Source organism: Podarcis liolepis, assembly GCF_965112155.1.
Source record: "Podarcis liolepis genome assembly, chromosome: 5".
Classification (NCBI taxonomy): domain Eukaryota; kingdom Metazoa; phylum Chordata; class Lepidosauria; order Squamata; family Lacertidae; genus Podarcis; species Podarcis liolepis.
The window spans coordinates 52,411,223-52,433,086 of NC_139556.1; the positions used below are offsets into that span (position 1 = coordinate 52,411,223).

The following is a 21,864-nucleotide window of genomic DNA, read 5'->3' on the forward strand; positions in this document are numbered from 1 at the left end:
TTGAGAGCACTTAGCCTAGTGTCCAAAATTGTTTGTAATTGATTCCTTATTGTGAGAGTTAAGTCTACAAAGATGCTTGAATTTTCAGCTCCACCATTGATTGCCAGAAAATGTATTAGGCTCTTCCTGTGCCTGTACATTAGGCTCTGGCCTTTTCCCCCCTCCCCCATTTAGCAACACTTCTATTGCATGAGACATCAAAGGATCCAAAACATTCTAGAGGCGGAAATATTTTGGGCCAGGAAGAATGCGAAGTAAATATACTCCAGAGTTCCATATCTTAAAACTGTGAAAATAGCAGGTCAGATTATCTATTTTCAGTGGTACAAGGTATCAAGCTTTATTTGTTTATTCGTATATTGTCCTTCACCACAAAAGGCTGCAGGGTGGTGGACAAAAATAAGAGAATATAAAAGCATACTATGAAATTAACAGAAACAATAAAATAATCAACCTATAAAATAAGGATCCTTGGGGTGAGCTGCTGTTTTGTAGGGAGGTCATTACACAGACATGGAGCTACCAACAATAAGCTCTTCAAAGGAGTAGGGGAAGAAGACATTGCTATGTACACTAGCAACCAGAAGAGGGAAATGTTGGGATGTTTTCACTGTCCCCACCAATCACCTTGCACAAATGTAAAGTATCTCAGGACACTAGGTCTGAACACAGGTCCTCATCATGGAGGTTTCATTCCACCCCCCACCCCCCAAAAGATGGCTCCATATGATCCTGAGCAGCTAGGAGCTTGTCAGCAACCATTGGTGCTTGCCCCAGATGACCATATGAATCCACCATATGAGCTAGGACTGAACCAAATCCTATGCAGTAGTCTGGTTTTTATGAACATTGCTTCAATGTGATTCCAACCAGACCACATGCTTGTTGGCTGCAGAGGTGCTTTTATAAGCGATCTGGTTGACTCACCAAACATGTGAAGCAGGTCAGTTATGGCATTCACATAATGCATAAGCACTTCCATCACTATTACAACTCAGACTGCTTTACAACATATATCAATAAGATCCAAACAAGTAATTTTTGAATATCTACATCAAAATCAGTGGGACCACTTCAAAATCCTGGAGTAACTTACTTGAAGACAGCCATGGTGTCAATGTGGAGTGGTGGAGCATATGGAGTGATGACCAACTGCACTGACATAGTCATAGTCTAGCTATTTATTTACTTTTTCATACACTTTCACATCCCTAAGTAGCCCCAAAGCTGATCGTGTTGATACCTAGCAACATCCCCAACTCTGCTTTTATACCAAGACTCAGAGGTTCAGAACCTCCCTCAGAATTCTTCTGTCAGTAGGCCCCTTAGAAGGCCCCTAAGGCAAGAGGATGGGGCATTACGGGGGGAAGAAGCCATTACTCAACAGCAAATGCAGTGTCCCCACAAAATCCATAAATCAAAAATTGTATAGTAAATATAACACAGAAGTTGATTGTCCACAGTAATGAAGCTGTCTGATGAAGCAGGATTCAGATTACCAAAGAGCTTTTCTGCAAAAAACAGAGGTGGGGGTGGGGGTGGGAGAGAGATTAGGTTACCAAAACCTATTACTGGTCATTCTGGCCTGACTCAGCCACACATTGAGATAGCTTGTATTAAGATTTCTTCCTAGCTTTTATCTTTCAGGATCTTAAACAGTCATTTTTCTCTAAGCATAACAGTTTTGTCTATTGACTGGTCATCTGAAACTTCTCCATGTAGCTTCTATGAGATCATGACTTGGATTCCTTGATGGATGATTCTGTGGAATATTTTCTTGAATTTTATAAATGCTCGGTAGCAGTGAGGAGTGCCTTCTCTCTCTCTACTGCACTGATTCAATAGCTACTAGCTATCTGTCTGCTACAACAAATGGATTATTTTTTCCTATACAGTCATACTCATGTTATGGACGCTTCAGGTTACATGTTTTCAGGTTGCAGACCGTGGAAAACCTGAAAGTACCGGAGCTGGTTACTTCCGGGTTTTGCCACTCGCACCTATGCAGAAGCGCCAAGTTGCGCCTGCGCAGAGGATTCAAACGCTGTGGGTTGCAGACGTGCCTCCGTCACGGATTATGTCCGCAACCCGTGGTTCCACTGTATACATAAAAATTTGATGTTGCTGCCACACTGCAGTTCACATGGCTTCAGCATCTAAATTTACACTAAGATTGCTTTCTTAGGCAGAGAAATAGTAGGGAGCATAGCATCAATAAAAGTTGTATATACTGCTGCTACTACTACTTATTATTATTATATAGCTGGCCATAAATATTATCTGAACAGTTTACAACAAAAAAATGCTAAAAATACAATCTATAATTTTAGTAAACAAATAAACAAAAGAAGTAAAGGCAGTCAAACCTGCCCCACCCCACCCAAATCTCTAAACCTTCTTTACATAAAACAATTTACCGCCAAGATTTAGAGAACAATTAATAACAGGTCCATTAATAAGGTGAATCATCAAAAGCTTTTTAAAGCACTACACTAAGCATGGAACTATGTCTGAAAAGCAAATTCCCTAACCCTAAATCTGCAACTGATCAAATGATAGGCGATAGGAAGCAGTCATAATGGTCAATTTTTAAATGAAGAGAAATGAAAAGTGGGATGGGGTGGTAGTGGCACTTTTCAGTATCCCTTAATGGCCTTTTATGTGGTGGAAATAATGGAAGGACAGCAACCTGATGCATAATATCCCAGTCATCAGTTAGTTCCTGCTGCTGGAGGTCATGTGGTAAATGATAAGTGTTCCCATGCTAGGACACTGCAGTACCAGGACTTGGGTGCTGCTGCTGTGAAATGAAAACTCCAATGCTGGTGTTGCTGAAATAGCAACTTCCCTTCCGTTGAACCAATATAATGAGGGCCCATTCTCTCTATTCCCTCAGTGTTTGCTGGCTGTGGAAATAAGTAAGCCTATGTTATGTGTCAAGCAAGTAAACCCAGGGTGAGCGAGCAGTGCCGGTGTCGCACACTGAATGCAGGTTTGATCAACTTTAGACATTTCACCTCAAAATGTAGACACTAGGTAGGCACTTGCTGCAACTTAGGCTGAATATAGCATGTAAATTTTGCAGGTCAACCACCTTGCCACAGGCTGGTGCAATTAGAACTCCTCACTGCTTGTTCCTGAGGTGGAAATGATACCTCAGAATATCTGCAAATATATTAACGGGCATCAAGTGTTACAAACATTTTGTCTTATCCTTTTCACTGGTACCCAGTCCTTCTCCAGACCTAATTCGAAGTGCTAGTTTTGACCTTTAAAGCCCTTTGCAGTTTGTGACTTCAGTTATAGTGGGAAGGTTGCAGAGGAATATAGCTCCGAGACCTTTTTTCAGAGCAGTAGCAATGACAAGTGATTTGCCTGAGAACCATGGTAACTGACAGACCCTCTTTGCTCCAGCAAGTGAATGAGTGAATTCAAATTTGGATGTGACCAATTAACATAGAAGAAGTCAGAGGCTGGATGCTTCTTTCCTTTCCTTTTATTGGGCTCCTACTTCAGGCCTGCATTTTAATTGCAACACCTATTTGTGTGTTTTGCATTTCTGACTGAAAGCTTAAGGTTGCGTTTCAGCTGGTTGAAGATCTTTTGATGAAGCTCAGTGGGTTTCTCAAGCTGAACCTATGCAATCAGTAGAAAGGATATTGATTTCAATGATGTTTACTTCAAGCTGGGAAACAATTTTTAGGACTGCAGTCATGCAGATTCTAATAAATTGGATCTTGTATTATGTAATGCTACTCTTTGATGTGTATGTGTTTGAGTATAATAATGGATCAACATATTTGCCTTTAGTTTTGGACTCTTGTTTGGGTATAGCTATGGAGGCTGTCATGATGAGTTCCTATACTTCAAAGTTTACCACGACACCATTGTACTTCACTATCAGAAGAATTCCCTGTTCTCACATTGCCTACTGTTCCTTGATATCCTTGTCTGACACTTCCTTCCAAGTACCCAAATGAAATATGGTGAATGATAGAGAAAGGTCCTTTTCAATAGTGGTCCCTGAGTTGTGGAATGCTGCACCCAGAAGGGCCCACTTGTTGCTTACTTTAAAACTTATATATCAGGCCAATACCTTCTATGGTCTCAGACCTTTTTAATCTTTATTATGCTGCGCCTCACATTGTTTTAGCTTTGTGAAAAATTTCAGCTTTGCACCAGTTTCAAATATTTAGCGCTGGCGTGTTTTATTCTCCTGTTCTCTGCTAAGTGGGTTGTCCTGATTTTAAACATGTAGTTCTGCTGTTTTAATTAATTATAATTAATTATAAGGTGAATGTAGTGCAACAGAATATTCTATCCCCTCCTCTCTCTGTGCACCCGCTAAATCTGATTCTTCATAGGAACATTTTTACTGCACTGCTGATGTTGATGGGAGGGCCCAGGGTCGGGGCTATGAAAAGTCCTCCTCACATGGCTTACCTTTAACTCCTCAGTGTTGCAGCTGTCCATGCAACTCTGCATGCAGTAGTCCAAGTCCTCTGGTGGCTTTAAGGTTATGAAAAGGAGTGGGTTTTTTGTTTTTTTCTTTCTCCAAGGAATTGATGCAAAGCTAATATTAGAGTGATCAGAAAAGATTGCAGCCAGATGAACTAAAACCATATGCTAAATGAACTGAATCAGATGAGCAGGGTGACTTTAACTGATCAGTGGATCAGGGTCATTCAAAGCTTGTAAGTTGAAAGCAGGCTGCAAAGTGCTATATAAAGATAATTGAAACGAAGGGAGCAACTTAACAAAACCGTGAATGAAATTCAATGTGGATAAGTGCAAAGTGAGACACATTGGAGAACTAATCCCATGTAACGATAATGTTGGCTCCAAAAAGACAGTTTCCAAAGCCAACCTGGTGCTGTTGTCTTTTCTATATTTAACAGTCCTGGAATGCCAGCTTTTGAGGCTAAGCTTTTTCAGACACAGCAAATTAGGCCTTAATTCCAATAGAGAAATGCATGCCATTATCTGAACATTAGAGATCATTGTCAATGTGTGCTAAGCACCAAAAATTAAGAGATAGGGAGCCATCCATTATCCCCATGTTGTGTCTCCCTTATCTGTTCCAAATGCCCCCTTTCCTTTGTCACTCTAAAGTGACATATGTCATCAAGGAAAATATGATTTATTGGAGGATGCACATCATTTTTCAGAATGTATGATGACTGCTCCCATAAAAAATAGTGAGCAAGATGATAGTTCCTTCCATGAGTTGTATAGAACACTATCTGTGAAGGTTAGGTCAGGTTTTAAGTCAGCAAAGTACATTGCCAGCCCATGATAAACAGTTTTTAAACACCAAGACAATCTAATACCCTAATTATAGGTCTTGTCCAGTAAAACAGTTCCTGTCAATTCCGTTATCAGTTTCACACCACAAATGGTCCCTGCTAATGAAGTTCTCTGCTCGTGAATATGAACGGTTAGTGTTTTTCCTCAATATGCCATCTCATAGCTGCCATCTGGAGGCACATTTTCCTTGTGATAGTGGTTCGATACAGAATGTCTAATATTTGAGATCAGTTTGCCGCAGAGATCATACCAACTCTGAGGAGAGTCTCCACGCTAGCACAGCTCTGAAGTACTAGGAATCTGTGGCAATATTTCCATAAAGCAGATGTGAGGAACTTTTGCCCTTGCCCCCGATATTGTTGGACTACATCTACCATCAATACTGACCCATTGGAAATTGGCAATTCTGGCTGGTCCTGCTGGGAACTGGAGTCAAACAACATTTGGAGGGCAACATTCCTGCCTAGAGCTTTCAGTTATTATGCCGCCTCTATGGAGCCACTGCCATTCAGGAATACTTCTAGAGACATTCACATGGTGGATATTACAGAGGATCTAAATTTGAAGGTTCCTGTTCCTTAGATGAAACAACTGAAACTTTTTTGGGGGGTGGCTAAAAGGAGTTCTCTATGATTAGCAAAACGTTCTCATAATTATTTATTTAACATTTTTAATTATACCTTTCAGAAAACATTTCTCATCATATGGCAAATATATGAGTTAAGCATGCAACAGTGTTTAAACACCACATAATTTTAAACTTGGAAAAACTGCCAAAGACATTATAAAATAGTCCTCACCCTTAAAACAACACAACCCTGAACATAGTGTAATAAAAATAAAAATAACTTTACAGGAGTCGCCCTTTTAAAACCATTTTTTTTAAAGCTGGGGAGAATAAATATTGCAGGGATGGGACATCCCTAATCTCTCTTAGAATATCAAAATCTGGAGAGGGGATGCTGCAATAAGAGGGGAAGAGTTCCTCCTCCTGCCAATTTGTACTATGCACTATGCCAAGCTGTAACAAGAGGGTGCTGAAGGTAAGGGAAATAGATTCTTTACGGAAGTAACTATGGCAGGTGGCAGGGGTTGACTGAATATCCTACAGCTGTAAAGACTGACTGATAAAAAACGAGTCTGTTAAAAAGGAAATGAGGGGAAAGACATGACACCATACAGTTCCTGCCACTGAGGGACTAATTCATGTATACTCCCTGAAAGGGAACATGATAGCTTGAGTGGAAAGTTTCCATTTATTCAAAGGCCAAAGGGGAAAGATTGTTTTAAAAAAACAAAAAACTTTTAATGGATTTGTGACAAAGGACACCAATGAAACAAAGTGACACCTGTTCTCTTGACCCAATCATTGAGGGAAATGCTCCTCTAATCAGGAATGTTTTCCAGACAGAAATCATAATGCCAGTTGAAAAAAATGGAAGCATCCAAACAGTGTTGATGCTACCAATGTGGGGAAATTTGATTAAGTTCAAATTTAAATGCAAACCTACCTAAGGCTTCCCACAGGCATCTGGTTGACCACTGTGAGAACAGGATGATGGAAAAGATGAGCCTCATCCAACAGGCTCTTCTTATGTCCCTGTGTTCACATCTTATGTTCTAATTCACACTTTCTGAAACAATGTGTTAATGGAAACCCAGCTATATTTCGTACTCTTCTGAAGTGTGCAATGCAGTCCTCCAGCCAAGTTATATGTATAACAATGCCTATACTGGGCCAAATTGTGCATAAAAATGCATATACTCATGAAAATAACATAAAAATGCATTATATTATAGGAAATCACTTTGCAAACATTTGTATATTAAGAGAAATTCACATTAAGATGCTGATGAATTTTAATTAGGACCTTTTTTAAAAGTGGAAACTGATGTGAAAATGTTATAAATTGGCTGGAGAAATGAGAAATAGAGAGGAGCCAAAATGGACAGATTTAACCATCCATGGGGACTGGTAAAAGGGAGTAAATAGGGAGTAGGAGCTGGTGATCAGGGATGGAAGAGAGGAAAGACGGTAATGCCAAATAATGAGGAGTTTGGAATTGCAATGGTGCTGTCATCTACATAAGAACTTTTTCTGTTAGAGGATTGGATATGCGTAACACAGGAGTGTTCACACTGAGAGACTCTACAAACACAAGGCATTTAGGAAACATGACCACACAGGATAGCTACTCCATGGAAGCCATGACAAGGAGGTATTCAGGTGATCATTACATTTCCCTGTGAAGATCTGAAAGTGGCCATCTGTGACCACCAGCAGTGTCTATTCAAATGCTGAATCCCACAAGGATATAATGCGCAAATCACAGGAGCCCTGTGTCCCTTGCCATAGACAGAGGGAAACAGTAGGGTGACAGGCCCAAGTGGAAACAAAAGCACTCTGGTTTATCCAGACATTCTCTGTCCCCCTCCTGCCTTTTTTCCACCTCCCCTTGTGCCCTCTCAAACCCAGGATAGAAAAATCATCCCACTTTTGGGGAAGGAAAGTGCCAACCTGTCACTGAAAAAGATGTAAGCGGAAGAAACATTTAATACCAAGAAAATATCTCTGGGTGCTCTCACAAAAAGAAAAAGCAATGGGAAGGTGAGGCTGTATATGTGTATGCGGGAGAGAAGACAGTACTCACTGTGCTGATAAACTTTAAAATGTGATTTACTCTGTGAAGGCAGCAGCCTCAGACATCAAAGCTTCAGATTCAATGCAGTGTCAAAAAACCATGAAGCTTTAAGACTCAACCAAGCATCGACACCAAGCTGAAGAAGAAGCTTTTACTCTCGACACCGCTGACTGAACGGATTAGGCTTTAAAACACACACACACACACACACAGAAAACCCTTCATAACCTTCTCTCTCTAAAAGCTGCTAGTGGGGAAAATAAATGACTGAATTTTGAGTGTTTGCCCAAGTGCCTCCTTATTTATCCACTGACTTCCTCCTAGTTCTCTGCAGATTTGTTAGGAGGCCAGTGCGAATGCGCTAATGAATTAATTATAACCAAGATATCCAGTGCCCCTTGCAAGGAGCAAAGCAAATGGTTTGGAAAGGATGCCCTTCGTTCTGTCCTGAACTTTTAAATGGAGCAGTTATGCTGGAAAGGTGAGGCTTCAGGTTGCAGCCCCATTTATTTATGAGCTGAGTTCCTTTGCAAACAATAGCAGGCAATATTTAGCTAGGGGTTTGAAAGTGTATCTAATATTCAAAACCCACCTTGGAATTCCCTACCCTCTCTCCCCAGCAAGATTTCCCAGTGACTTCGTACAGCATATGACCTTCACATTTCAGCACTAAAGCCATTAGTCAAATGGCAGGTGCTTTCTGAGCGGTCAACCAAAAAGACTGGCATTGACTTTAATGAGTACTTTTTAAAAAACCATCTATTACTTTCAACCAAGATTGTGGTTCTACACAGGGAGTAAAAATGCTAATGCACAAATTAGTAAAATAAGATTAAAACTACCAATTTCTGACCACCTTTACTTTAGAAATCTACAATTTCTTCTGTGGGCAATTTCTGCTGCAATATACAGCAGCGTAAATCAGAAATAATAACATTGATTCTTCTTTTTCTTCTTCATCATCATGCATTGATCTCTCTTCTCAAGCCTGATGCAGAAAGGACAATTTAGCAGAGAAGAAAAACAATGGCATGAAACATCCCTAGTAAAAAAAACCCTGGTTACCTCTAAAAGGCATCCCTCCTGGCTCTTATTAATGCTGAGATCATTTATGAAGCACTGCATTTTTATTTCTGGAGTCAGGGCAGCCAACCAAGTTTAGTGACATGGAACAAGTTGTCAATAGCTTTACAGACCTGCAGAGGATTTTAATTGGATAGGAGCATTTGGAACTCTGTGTGTGTGTGTGTCTGTGTGTGTGTGTGTGTGTGTGTGTGTGTGTGTATGTGTGTGTACGCTTAAAGAGAGGGGGAGGGCATGAGCTCTTCTTAGGAGCAAAGAATGTGTCCATGCACTTCAATGCAAAAAGAAACTAATTCATTTTGTATCTTTCATGGCAAAAATTCACCAAATCACAAATACTTTGCCTCTAGCACAACAAAGGAAGAAGAGATCTAAAAGTATTCTATGGCAGGCAGTTTCATACTCTGGTACTGCCTTTTTGAAAGATAGATCATTTCAGACATTATCATTAGCTTGGAAACATTTTTTGAAATAAATTTGTCTTTGTTGCTATCCTTTCTTCCTTTATCCCCCTAACGTGCCAAACCTATTTTAACCATCCTAGCTGTTCAAACACAGTCCAGATTGGAATGTTAATTCCACAATAGATCCAAGCCACAGTGATATGAACTTCACATATCCAGACGCCTCTGTTCCAGTGGTTTTCAATCATTGGCCTGTGTGGATAAGTGCCAAACCACAGACTTTCCCCTGCCAGTCCACAGCAAGGAAGTCTACTGCTATGGGTTGAGACCCCTTTATTTGCTTCTTTCTTTGTCAGCAAACCACCATCTATCCCCATTCGCAAATGCTTAGTTGCTTACTTGATATCCCGCAGGAAGCTGCCTTTGTACAATCAGGCCGTTTGTTTATCTAGCCCACTACTGTCCACACTGGCTAGCAGCAGCTCTCCAGGTGTAAGACAAGAGATACTCTCAGCCCTTACTGGAGATGCTGGGAGTTGAACCTGGGACCTTCTACATGCAAGACAGATGCTCTTCCACTGTGTTTCTTGTATAAGGCAGAAAGTTGAGCTCAGCTTTTTACAGCTATGTGCATGAAAGCATTCACCACAGACTCCTGCCGACGATTTGTTGGCAGGCTAAGAGCAGGATAAGCAAACTCTCCACAGAAGCCCTCTCAGCTCATTAGACTAGATTACACTACAGCACCACCCGCAGTGTGAATAAAACCTCAGTATACAGCATGCATAAGTATATAGTAGCAATATCCTTGGTCAATTTCAGATGTGAAGAATAATGGGTAGGGGAAACAAACACTAATTTTTAACAAAACAAACAAGAAGATTCAAAATGGAAACATTAACCCCGTTAAAAGGTTTAACATGAATGCCCACTGACACTCACATCATTCACCATGTACTCAGAAAGGAGCCTTTTAAATTGTTCTGATACACGTGTTTATGTGTTGTTCATTACCAGTAATGTCACAGGAACAATCTACTAGGTGCCTGTGGCATGTAATGGAGACACATACATTGCTTATAGCAGTGCTGGTGGTACTGCAAGGAGCTGCTTTTGGCTCTTTCCCTGGAGTGCATGAAGTACGATGAAAATATCCAAGCAGGTTACATCAGAGATTCCATGGTAGGTCAGAGGGGGAAAGTGTTTATGCTAGGAGTAGTTTAAGTTGAGTGCATAACAAGCAGCCATGTGCACATTCACTATGCCTCATGGAGTATGTACATAATGGCTGGTTGTTATGCACTCAGTTCAAACTACCAGTAGCATAAATGCAGGGAACAGTTGAGTAGTGAGCGGGAGGAGCCTGCGGCCACTAGAGTGAAAGGGGAATTTTAATCACTATTGCAGGGAGAGGGATGGGTTGCCCACCTCTGAACTAGTGATATTAACAAAGGGTATGCTACTTGGAGAGTGGGCATATTGTCCAGAGAATGTGTAAAATTCAGCTGAGATAGGCTTATTCCCTCAAACTTGTTGGAAATTATGCATGATGTCTGGAGAGCATACAAAATGTCAAGTTATGTGCATTCTTCATGGCCTGTGGGAGAGTCTGTTTATTGAGAGTCTGTTTATTGACTGGGAAATGTACACATTTTCCTCATGGAGAATGCATGTGTACGTTCTTCATTAGGATGAATGTGCACGGGGGCAGTTGCTCTGCACATTAGCCCCTCAGTTCACATTATCCATATTTTATATCTATATGTATACCTATATGTGTATGCACATGCCATAGGAAATATCAGCTCTACAATACTGCCATCAATTATCCAGCTGTGTTTCCTTTGACTTCACAAAATGCCAAATCATCTCCTACATATTGGGTAATATGTTATCGTCTATTTTTTTAAATAAAGTGTCCTGGACATGCAACAGCGGAGTTAAAATTGCATGCAACTGATCAGTGTTCATGGTTAAATGTAATCCAATGAGACATTTCTCCTCTGATTAATTTCAAGTGCATTGTCAAAGATGGTGCAGACAACATCAAATTTGCAGCATGAGGCGGCCCTGATGTCTCTCAACTTCCCTACGATCTGTTATGATTAGTGGGTAACAATCATCGCCCCCCCCCCCCCCGTTTTCAAGAGGGAGACGGATCAAATACCAAAATACAGAGGGATTCTTCATGCTTCGCAACAGAGGACAGTCTTTTGTGTATTTGTCAGATTAACATATTCTCGGATGGCATTTCCCAGAGGGAAATATCTGTCTCAAGCTGTTTCTTTCAGGCTTTTGCACACTGTCTGAATGGATCGTTATGAAATTGCATCACTAATGCTTACAGCAGAGAAGCTGCTTGGTGCACAACCACAGCGAAATCATTCACATCCTAGCCACTCATGTGTACTTAACTAGTGTTCACACAGCCACACAACTTCCTCCTCAGTCACAAAGGCAGACCCACCACAGCCCACTAATAAAAGCAGCAGAGAGCTTTTAAATTTTTTGTAAGTCAAAGTCAATGAGAAAACACCAGAGGCATTAACGTTACCAGCCATATGTGACAGCAAGCTCCCTATCCACAGCAGCTATTTATCTTGTCCAAGCATTTTACAAACTCCTATACCTCAGTATTTTTGTTCTCAGACAGAACCAGAATGTTGAACCAAATGGTGAGAAGAGTATAGCTCTGCTTCAGTATTCCTCCCCTGAACTGTATGAGCGGCAGGGCAGAGAGGTGCACCCAGTGACCCCAACCCAGCTCTTGCTGCCATGCTGGCCCCATCCCCTACCATCTATGCATAGGACAGAGTACCTTTCCCAGCCACAGGGCTGAATTCACTTATTGGTAATCTCCTGGGAACTGTGTGTCAGTGGTGGGCAGGATCAGAGGGGAAAGTGGGTAAGACCAGAGGCAAAAAGTAAGTGAAGCAATGCATTTGTCTCTTACCCTTGAACAGTAGGCCACATTTCAGTCAGGCTTTGGCCGGGGAGGGCAGGATATAAATATTATTATTATTATTATTATTATTATTAGTCAAAGGCATCTACACTCCACCATCTACCATCTACGCAAGTAGGAAACCTTATCACAGTTCAAGGACACATTCCAAACAGAAGCACTCGAGTGCACAGAGCAAGATGTTGATGTTGGTAGCGCTGCAGAGAGCTTGCTGGGGAGACCATGCATTAAAAAGGGACTCAAAAAGTACTTAAAGTAGGTTTTAATAAGAAAAACAAAAACTCCATTTACACTAAATACATCAACAACCATGACCCAACCACCAACCCATCCCCCAGGGTAATGGGAGAGCTAGGTGCTGCTCCTTATATACTACACCCAATTGCTGACACAGCTTAATCAATACAACTCAGCAGCACCTGCTATGTTTCACAGCTGCAAAGCTGGGTCTCGTTATCTTGCTCTGGCCCTTGCTCTGGCCCCTTAAAGACATACACATCGGGTGGAACAATGATGAACCTTTACATTTAAAGAAACCATTCAACAGTTGAGGGTTGGAGCTTGGGGACAGGCATGGGCATGGGCAGAGGAGAGCCCTATGGGTCAGGTCGAGAGACCCAGAGGACCACACTTGGCTCCTGGGTCTGTGGTTCTGCACATAGGTTTATGCATTGGAGGGCATATCTGTAGAAAGAAGCCTGCTCTAGTGATATAAGAAGGCAGCTATCACTGTTACAACCTGCAATCAGTGCTATTTTTGTTCTACGGCAGTTTGGTTTCTGACAAATACTGCATTATTCCTCTTGCTGTCTGCTCTTTAACATAATTTATGTAATTTACAGAAGTTATATAACTAGTTTATTAACCTGCGTACCTTGCACACATTTCAATATAACGGAAATGTCAAAACAATGTTTAACATACGGGTCCTGCTTTCTGCCCGCTCATTAAATGAAAACTCACTTATCCAAATGTAAAGAATTACGGTATGTCCAAACCTCACTATGCACTCAGCAGATTCAGATATTCAAACAGCTGGAATTTACCCACTTTCTTTTTTCCCTTGTCTCTCTTTTGCTGGTTGGCTACAGCCATTTCAGGAAGAAATAATAATAATAATAATAATAATAATAATAATAATAATAATAATACATAAACCCCATCCATCTGACTGGGTTGCCCCAGTCATTGAAAAAGGGGGTGTGAAAAATCATTAAAATCCCAGATTAGAAATGTTCCCAGAGGAATCAGTGGAACTTGTGGACTTGTTATGAAGTTGACATAATTAATAATGGAATTTCTGTTGCTCCTCACCTGTGCCTTAGATTTAATAATAATAATAATTTATTATTTGTACCCCGCCCATCTGGCTGGGTTTCCCCAGCCACTCTGGGCGGCTTCCATAGAAACCAAAAAAAAACCACTAAAATATCATACATTAAAAACTTCCCTGAACAGGGCTGCCTTAAGATTTCTACACCATTAGATTTCTACACCATTCATCATCAACTTCATTCTTCCAAAACACTTGACCAAGACCACAAAGAAATAAGCTAAATTATGTAATCAGAGCAATATAACTACAGTGGTACCTTGGGTTAAGAACTTAATTCATTCTGGAGGTCTTTTCTTAACCTGAAACTGTTCTTAACCTGAAGCACCACTTTAGCTAATGGGACCTCCTGCTGCCGCTGCGCTGCCACCACACAATTTCTGTTCTCATCCTGAAGCAAAGTTCTTAACCCAAGGTAATATTTCTGGGTTAGCGGAGTCTGTAACCTGAAGTGTATGTAACCCGAGGTACCACTGTAATTGACATGATTTTCTTCATTTATGCACAGAGCTGTAGAGTTCACATGGCCCTACCGATGGCTTTGGAAAGCTGAGCAAAGTAAAAGGAATGTATTTTTCTCACACTCCCCAAAAATGTGTCGGGAAATTAACATGTGACATCTCCTGAATGCATCTCTAAGCTGACATTATCATGTGTGCTGTTATTGGGCCAGATGGAAATAACTGAGCGCCATTTACAAACTCAAAAGCCAGAGAGGTCCTAATTTATATTGTTTACCAGGTCCAGCTGCTCAAAGCAAATGCTTCTCTTCTACTCCCACTCCCCCTTCTTTCTCCCCTAAGGTAAGTTTGGGCTTAACATCCCCATCAATCAGAGACAATTCTTTTGTGCCAAGATGTTGACGTACAAAGTTACACTTCCCTTTGGAAAGCAACATGGCTCTTTTATTAAACTCATCTGTTTCAGTTGCTAAGGCTGAGAGTTCCTAAGTTGTCAGAAGTTGCTTCAATGCCTGATGGGAATGTGAAGGGGGTGGTAGTTGTGCCTACAATTTCTGGGAAGACATGTGTCCAGGAAGAACACTTGTCATGACTGATGTGCCAGCCTTCTGAGAGCAGTGATTAAAAATGAATATTATGAGATCTTAGGTCAAACTAATTTGCACTTTCTCCATCCTGCAGACATCAGCCAGGGTGAGTTTATAATGTAGGAGTGGTTGTTGTTCAGATCCAGACTGTGTTCTGGGCAGTCTGTCTCTTGTCAGATACACTACCCAACAGTAGTACAGGCAAGGGCAAGATTCTGATGAGCACACCCATGTGTTGGAGTTGTCACTTGTACAGACAATTAGATTTACTAACCAGCTGTACGAGTGAAAGTATTCAAACACATAACTGTCTGGCTTTTTCTGAGAGAAATGCTTAAAACATGTATATGGACAGGTTTATTTGATTGGTTGGATGAACTATAAGTTACTCTTAGGTTCTGTAGAGTAGAGCATTCAAAATAGTAGCATGCACTACTGTTCACTTTGTTTAGTTTTAAGAAATGAAAAAGAACAGAGCAAGAGTGACAGAGATGCATGCAGAAGGCCCCATATTCAGTTCTGTGCACCTTTGTCTGAATGTGGAGCCCTCTAAACATTTTGGACTCCAACGCCCATCATTCCTAGCCAGCATTGGTCAGGGATGATGGGAGCTGATGTCCACAACATCTGAGGGTGCCATGATGGCTATGCCTGGTTTAAGGCAGTACAGTGGTACCTTGGATTAAGTACTTAATTTGTTCCGGAGGTCTGTTCTTAGCCTGAAACTGTTCTTAACCTGAAGCACCACTTTAGCTAATGGGGCCTCCTGCTGCTGCTGTGCCGCCAGAGCACAATTTCTGTTCTCATCTTGAAGCAAAGTTCTTAACCCGAGGTACTATTTCTGGGTTAGCGGAGTCTGTAACCTGAAGCATATGTAACCCGAGGTACCACTGTATTGAGTCTGATGGACCAGTGGCCTGACTTTGGTATACTGCGGTTCTGACAATCATTGGAATAAATAAACATAAAAGTGAAAGTGGTGTATTTTAAATAGTATAAATGGACTGTATTTTGGGTAGGTCTCGAAGTCCGCCTTTTAAATCAGCTTCATTTGATAATAATAGTTCTGACACTGGTCATTCTTTTTCTCTTTTAGTACAACTTTTCTCGTTCCAGACTAGAGGCTTATGACCATGACCCAGGAAAGACAAAACATTGGTTGTATCCAACCAGAGCTGAAGCATGTAACACCAAAGCAGTTTTGTCAACGGGGTGGGGTGGGGTGGGGGAGAGCCTTGGCTATAGCTACTGTTCATCTGATGGTGTTTTACACTCTCTCTCTCTCTCTCTCTCTCTCTCTCTCTCACACACACACACACACACACACACACACCTTGCCTACATTTATTCATTATTGTGTACAGCTCCTTCACAATTTGCACTACATTTTGCCTAATTATGCTATGGTTGAAAACCTGCCACTGGTTTTAGTTAACTAATTAAGGATTTACAGTTATATGAACTCAGTATGCATGCTAGCCAAGCTGCTGCCTATTTATTGCAGCACATACAGAGATACGTTTTAGATGAATTCCTTTTCAAGTTCCTTTACACATCTGTGATAAAAGGCTTTGGCTGTGAGCCTAATCCATTCAGTCACTGGAAGTTTTGCCTTTGATTTCAATGGGATATAGATTGAATATTCCATTGCACAGAACATCCCATCATGTTGTCCCAAGGGAATGTACAAGTCAAGCAAAGGTGCAGAGATGCCATATGTTTCTATTGCCATTTGCATTTCCTTTGGCACACTAGATTGAGAACTAGTTTTAGCACAGGTTAAATACAGAGACACACACATAGCTAATTCTTTTTCTGGACCTCTCTGCCTTTGTGATCCAACCCTTTTCACACTTACAGGTTGTTGTAATGGAGTCTCATCCCTTCCATATGCTATATGGATTCTATCACTTTTCCCATTTCTGTAATAATAATAATAATAATAATTTATTATTTGTACCCCGCCCATCTGGCTGGGTTTCCCCAGCCACTCTGGGCGGCTTCCACAGAAACCAAAAAACGCTAAAATATCATACATTAAAAGCTTCCCTGAATAGGGCCGCCTTAAGATGTTTTCTGAATGTCAGGTAGTTGTCCATCACCTTGACATCCGATGGGAGGGCATTCCACAGGGCGGGCGCCACCACCGAAAAGGCCCTCTGCCTGGTTCCCTGTAGCTTCGCTTCTCGCAATGAGGGAACCGCCAGAAGGCCCTCGGCGCTGGACCTCAGCGTCCGGGCAGAATGATGGGGGTGGAGACGCTCCTTCAGGTATACTGGGCCGAAGCCGTTTAGGGCTTTAAAGGTCAACACCAACACTTTGAATTGTGCTCGGAAACGTACTGTAAAGGACAGGTGTCTACCCTGCCTGACAGGTCTGAAAAATGAATGATTTTCATTGCACCATGATAGATACACTCCCTAGACAAATCTGATCATGATCTACAGACAACTTCTTTAGAAGATTGACTCAAAGCTTGAAAAATGGTGTGCATATCCCCTTGAGAAGTACAGCTTCTCTCTGAAATAGGAAATAAATTATAAGTGCTCCGTGGCTATTCCATCATTTTATCCTCTGATGGAAAAGAAAAGCTATTTGCCTGTTTATCACAATGATCATCGAAACGAGGAAACCTTCCTGAGTTAGAATTGGAAGCATGAAGATCATCTGGTGTTTTGTTTTTTTTTAAAAAAAAACCTCTTTCAGGGTTTATCTCAAGTACCTTGTTATTAGGACTATTTTTTTGTAATGTTCCAGAAATCCTCTGATAACATCTTGGTAGGACTTTGATCTTGCCTCCCTAAAATCTATTTAGATCTGCTTGTAAAGTTCATTCATTTTGTATTAAATGCTTGATGGCAGAATCTCGTGGCCATTGTGTAATGTCATGGAGCTGATGTAGGTTGTATTTTTCACTGCGTATTGGTAATTTTGAACTGGTGTTATGAACACCCAGATATACAAATGATGAGTCACCTATCTCTTGGAAGAGAAGGATGGTGGAGGAGTGGCTCAAACCGGGAGCTGGTGAGTTGTGTCAAAGTATCTTACCACAGGTTCATTGAGATATTTTTGGGGCTATGGAGATCAGATCTGGAGCTGCGTCCCCAGCCCTTAGCCCTTCCAGCTCACTTATTCATACAGCCACCTGTTTTGTCAAACACATTACTTGTTCCCTCACAAAGCATTTCTTGAGGAATATAGAAAAGTACAAAATGTTTAATTCTTGTAAACTACTCTAATGAAAGAATTGTTCTGCTTTTAAACACTCCAGAGGTGGTCTTTAGCAGCATAAGCTGCTTGAAAGCGCAATTGCAAACTGCCCTGTGCTGCACTTTGAGGTCCCATTAGTTGGGATTTCAAATCACAATATCATCTGATGTCACTATGATGTCAGGTGATTGACAGGTGGGCAGTTCATCCATCTGTCTAACTATCAGGGGTGAGGAGATCACCCCTATCAGGGGTGAGGAGATAAGGTACTAGCCAACTGGGTCAGAAAAAGATTCCAACCCCTTATCTGCAGCCAAGCCCCTCTACCCCTCTATAAATTACTTCTTGAGTCTCTCAGGTTAAGGCATCCTGTGCACACCTACCTGGGAGTTAGCCTATAGAACTCAGGGGTGGGGCTAATTTTGAGTGGACATGTATAGGATTACATTGAAAGAGTCCAAGCCAATTTTTTAACTACTTGGTCCTGAAAGAAGTATACTTTCCTTTACAGAGATGTGAAGTTCTTTCTTCTTACGGTATGGTAATTCCTTCTCAGCTATACCCTGTTATTGTCCATGATAAAAAGGATTCTTCCATCTAGTGGGGGAAATCCCCCCACCATCTTCTAAAAAGTTCAATTAATTTCTTATCTTTATTAAACTGGTCCTAGTTTAATTCTTATGGCTTTCTACAAAACGGAGCACAGTTGACAGACTGTATAGCATTTTTAAATACTTTAATTGTTTCTCTGCCACTTGGAACAGAGATAACATATTTCTCTTCAGCTTTAAGATTCTCCTGCAGCCATAAACCTTGAATATAAATATGATACATGGAAACTGGGGCCTGTTCTTGCACCTGCACAAAAGTGGATAAGATGACGCTGTCTTTTTGTGTCCGTCAGATTCTGTATGTATGTTCATTTGAAAAATGACTGGGAAAGAGCATGAAGCAATTACAGTAAGGGATTTAAGCACAAAGCCTGGCATTGCTGATTGCAGGCAGACTTCTAATCCAATTGAATCAGTGGCTGTTGCCCTCAAGTACTTAATATCAGCCTTCATGATGTCTGAAGCCTGCCTTCCTTTTCTGTTTTTCTTTTTGCTGTTATTCATCAGCATGTAAGTTAAGAAGGTAAAGGACCCCTGGACTGACCTTGGGGTTAGGCGCTCATCTCACTTAAGGCTAAAGGAGCCAATGTTTGTCCTCAGACAGCTTTCTGGGTCATGTGACCAGCATGATTAAACTGCTTCTGGTGCACGGAACACCATGACAAGTACCAGAGCGCACGGAAATGCTGTTTACCTTTCCACCTGCTTTCAAACTGCTAGGTTGGCAGAAGCTAGGACAGAGCAACAGAAGCTCATCCCATCACACAGATTTGAACCACCAACTAACTTTCTTTCTTTCTTTCTTTCTTTCTTTCTTTCTTTCTTTCTTTCTTTTTGTGTTTGTACGTGTGTGTGTTTATTTATTTGCATAGTTCTTTTTGTCTGTATAATTCTAAGCACCATATCATGGGTTCCCTGGTGGTCTCCCATCTGGCCACCTCAGCACATCTACCAAGTGTCCCAGTTTTCAAGGGACAGTGCCAGATTTACAGAAGCCATCCCAGTTTCTGATTTGACCCCGGAATGACCTGCTTTTCCTTAGGACATTCCCCTTTTCATTGGGAAGGGGTTTTTTGGGGGTAATGTTTAATGATGTTTTTGTTTAAGTTGGAAACCGCCCAAAATCATCATCATCATAATGGAATAGGAAATTCCTATTTTCATGGGAGAAATGTTGGAGGGTATTAGACAGGTATAGGGCAGAGCTAGTGCTCAGTAGATGAAGGAACAACTGCAGCTGGAATCCAAAGGAATAGGAAAAATTTCGCATATTTATAAAAAGTGGAACATGGAAGAAAACCCGTATGAGAAGACTTAGTAGCATCACTTAAGAGGAGCAGTGCTTGTGGCTTCTCATTTTCTCAGGGCCCAGGGTTGCTGGGTTGTCGGGTTCAATGTGACACCTCCTTCTGCTGGCTCATTGGTTACCAGAGTGCTAAAAGGCCTAGTGATCTCTATAGTGGGATCATTTCGTCTGTATGAAAGAAAGGAGATAGACATGTAAGTAGGATTTCTCTCAGCATATGAATTCTGCGATGATAGAGAATTCATAGGAGTTAAGGAATACTAACTGTGAGCCCCATTTCTCTTTCTTTTCTAGGCTTTCCAGACTGAGAAAAGTCTTTTCCCATCTGGGGAGAAAAACTAAGATTTCTCCTCTCCCAGAGACCTCCCCATCGCCCACAACCTCCCCCTCCGCACCCCTCTTTGAGAGGGCACAAAAGGTAAGCCCCTTCAGCATATAGATGTTGCTTTCAGAATAATATTGTCCCTAAGAATTCTTAGGAAAGGTTTCTCTGTAACTGTCTGAGGCTTATTTGAAGGTTCAGAAAATAAACATATCCCATGTGGTTCTTTGTTTCCCTGTAAGCTCTGCAGACCTCCTGCCATCCTGATCTGGAGGAAGATGGCAGGAGGGAGAAACACCAAGGAAAACATGAAGGTGATGTTGATTTCCAAGGATATGTTCAGGGTAAATAGGAAAGTCCCTATAAAACAGTTATACTTGCTAGCCTTCTCTTCTTTTCCATTCAGTTGATATAATAGTTGAAGACCTGGGGGGAGAGCAGGGGCCTTGAAGTTGTCCATCATCTGTGCAGCAGACTGAGAAGACAAACAGGTCACCTAGTCAAAGTCATCCCTGCTAAGATGAGAAGCATCTCTGCTATCTCTTCCAATAAAAAATTCAGAAACAATCAACCAGAGCCAAAGAATGGCAGTAGGGATGATAATTTAGGTAAACCCAAAAAGTTGGGTTTAGACCACAGTGCCACCTGCTCCCTTGCAGCAGCATGCTCATCAGCATGTATTGGTAACATAACGGAACATCTACATTAATTAATTAACTAACTAACTAACTAACTAACTAACTAACTGCCCTATACCCAGGGGCCTCAGGGTGGTTCACACTACAAATATAACCCTCCTTTGAGAGCTGTTTATAGATTCACTGGTGTGACTTCCCCAGTGAATCTATAAAACAGATACTTGGGAAAGATGCTAAGAACTCATTTCATCACTGGCCCATGTGAGTTTTGTTTTGTTTTGCACCAATGATTCCAATATACTTGCCCAATGAAAACTCTTCTGCTGTGCACCTCCTCTCTGCTCATAGTGCATTGTCACCTGGATGGCACAGAAAGCTCTGTGGAGGACTGGTGGGTGGGTGCTTCACTGTTATGCATTTCCTCCAGTGCTACTGATTTACAGCTTTTGTGTTAACTGTACAAAGCAAATCCATTCCTAGTAATTCCACCAGTTTGAATAACCAGCTAACCAGGACACACATGCAGGGCATTATGTAAGCCCCAAGACTCCATCTCTGTTTAAGTTCAGTGGGATGCTTTGCTAGCTCAGTGAATGTTGTGTTTTTCTACAAGTGTTACAATTTTATGATGTGACTCTAAGAAATCTGTTTATGCTGATACACTCATAGGGATTATATAATTGGTTGCATGCATATCAAATCCTAATGGAAACTATTGCCATCACTTCCCAATTTGGGTAATTAGAAATAATAGAATGGAGGGACTTGTTTTTCTGTGGCCTGTATATGACCTTTGAAAGCCATCTTCACCATATGATGTGATTACAAACAATATGAATCTCTTTCTGCATCACCTTATTAGCATTTATTAATACCTGTGGCTTCTTTCCCTTCAGTTTATTATCTTAAAACTGCAGCTATTGATATGGGGTGGAGAACACTGATTTAGCACCTATGGTGTAAAGCTTATCTTGATCTTAACATTTAATCTC

The 21,864-nt window shown here is 41.2% G+C and overlaps 1 long non-coding RNA gene across 5 annotated transcripts in view; it reads left to right on the forward strand.

Moving 5' to 3' along the window:
• The window catches only part of LOC310707695, a 124,507-nt gene that overhangs the window by 2,645 nt on the left and 99,998 nt on the right, over positions 1-21,864 (forward strand). For all 5 annotated transcript variants that reach the window (XR_014526653.1, XR_014526654.1, XR_014526655.1 and 2 more), the window contains 2 exons: positions 6,204-6,350; positions 20,207-20,330. This is a non-coding gene — a long non-coding RNA (uncharacterized lncRNA). The remainder of the gene's footprint in view (positions 1-6,203; positions 6,351-20,206; positions 20,331-21,864) is intronic.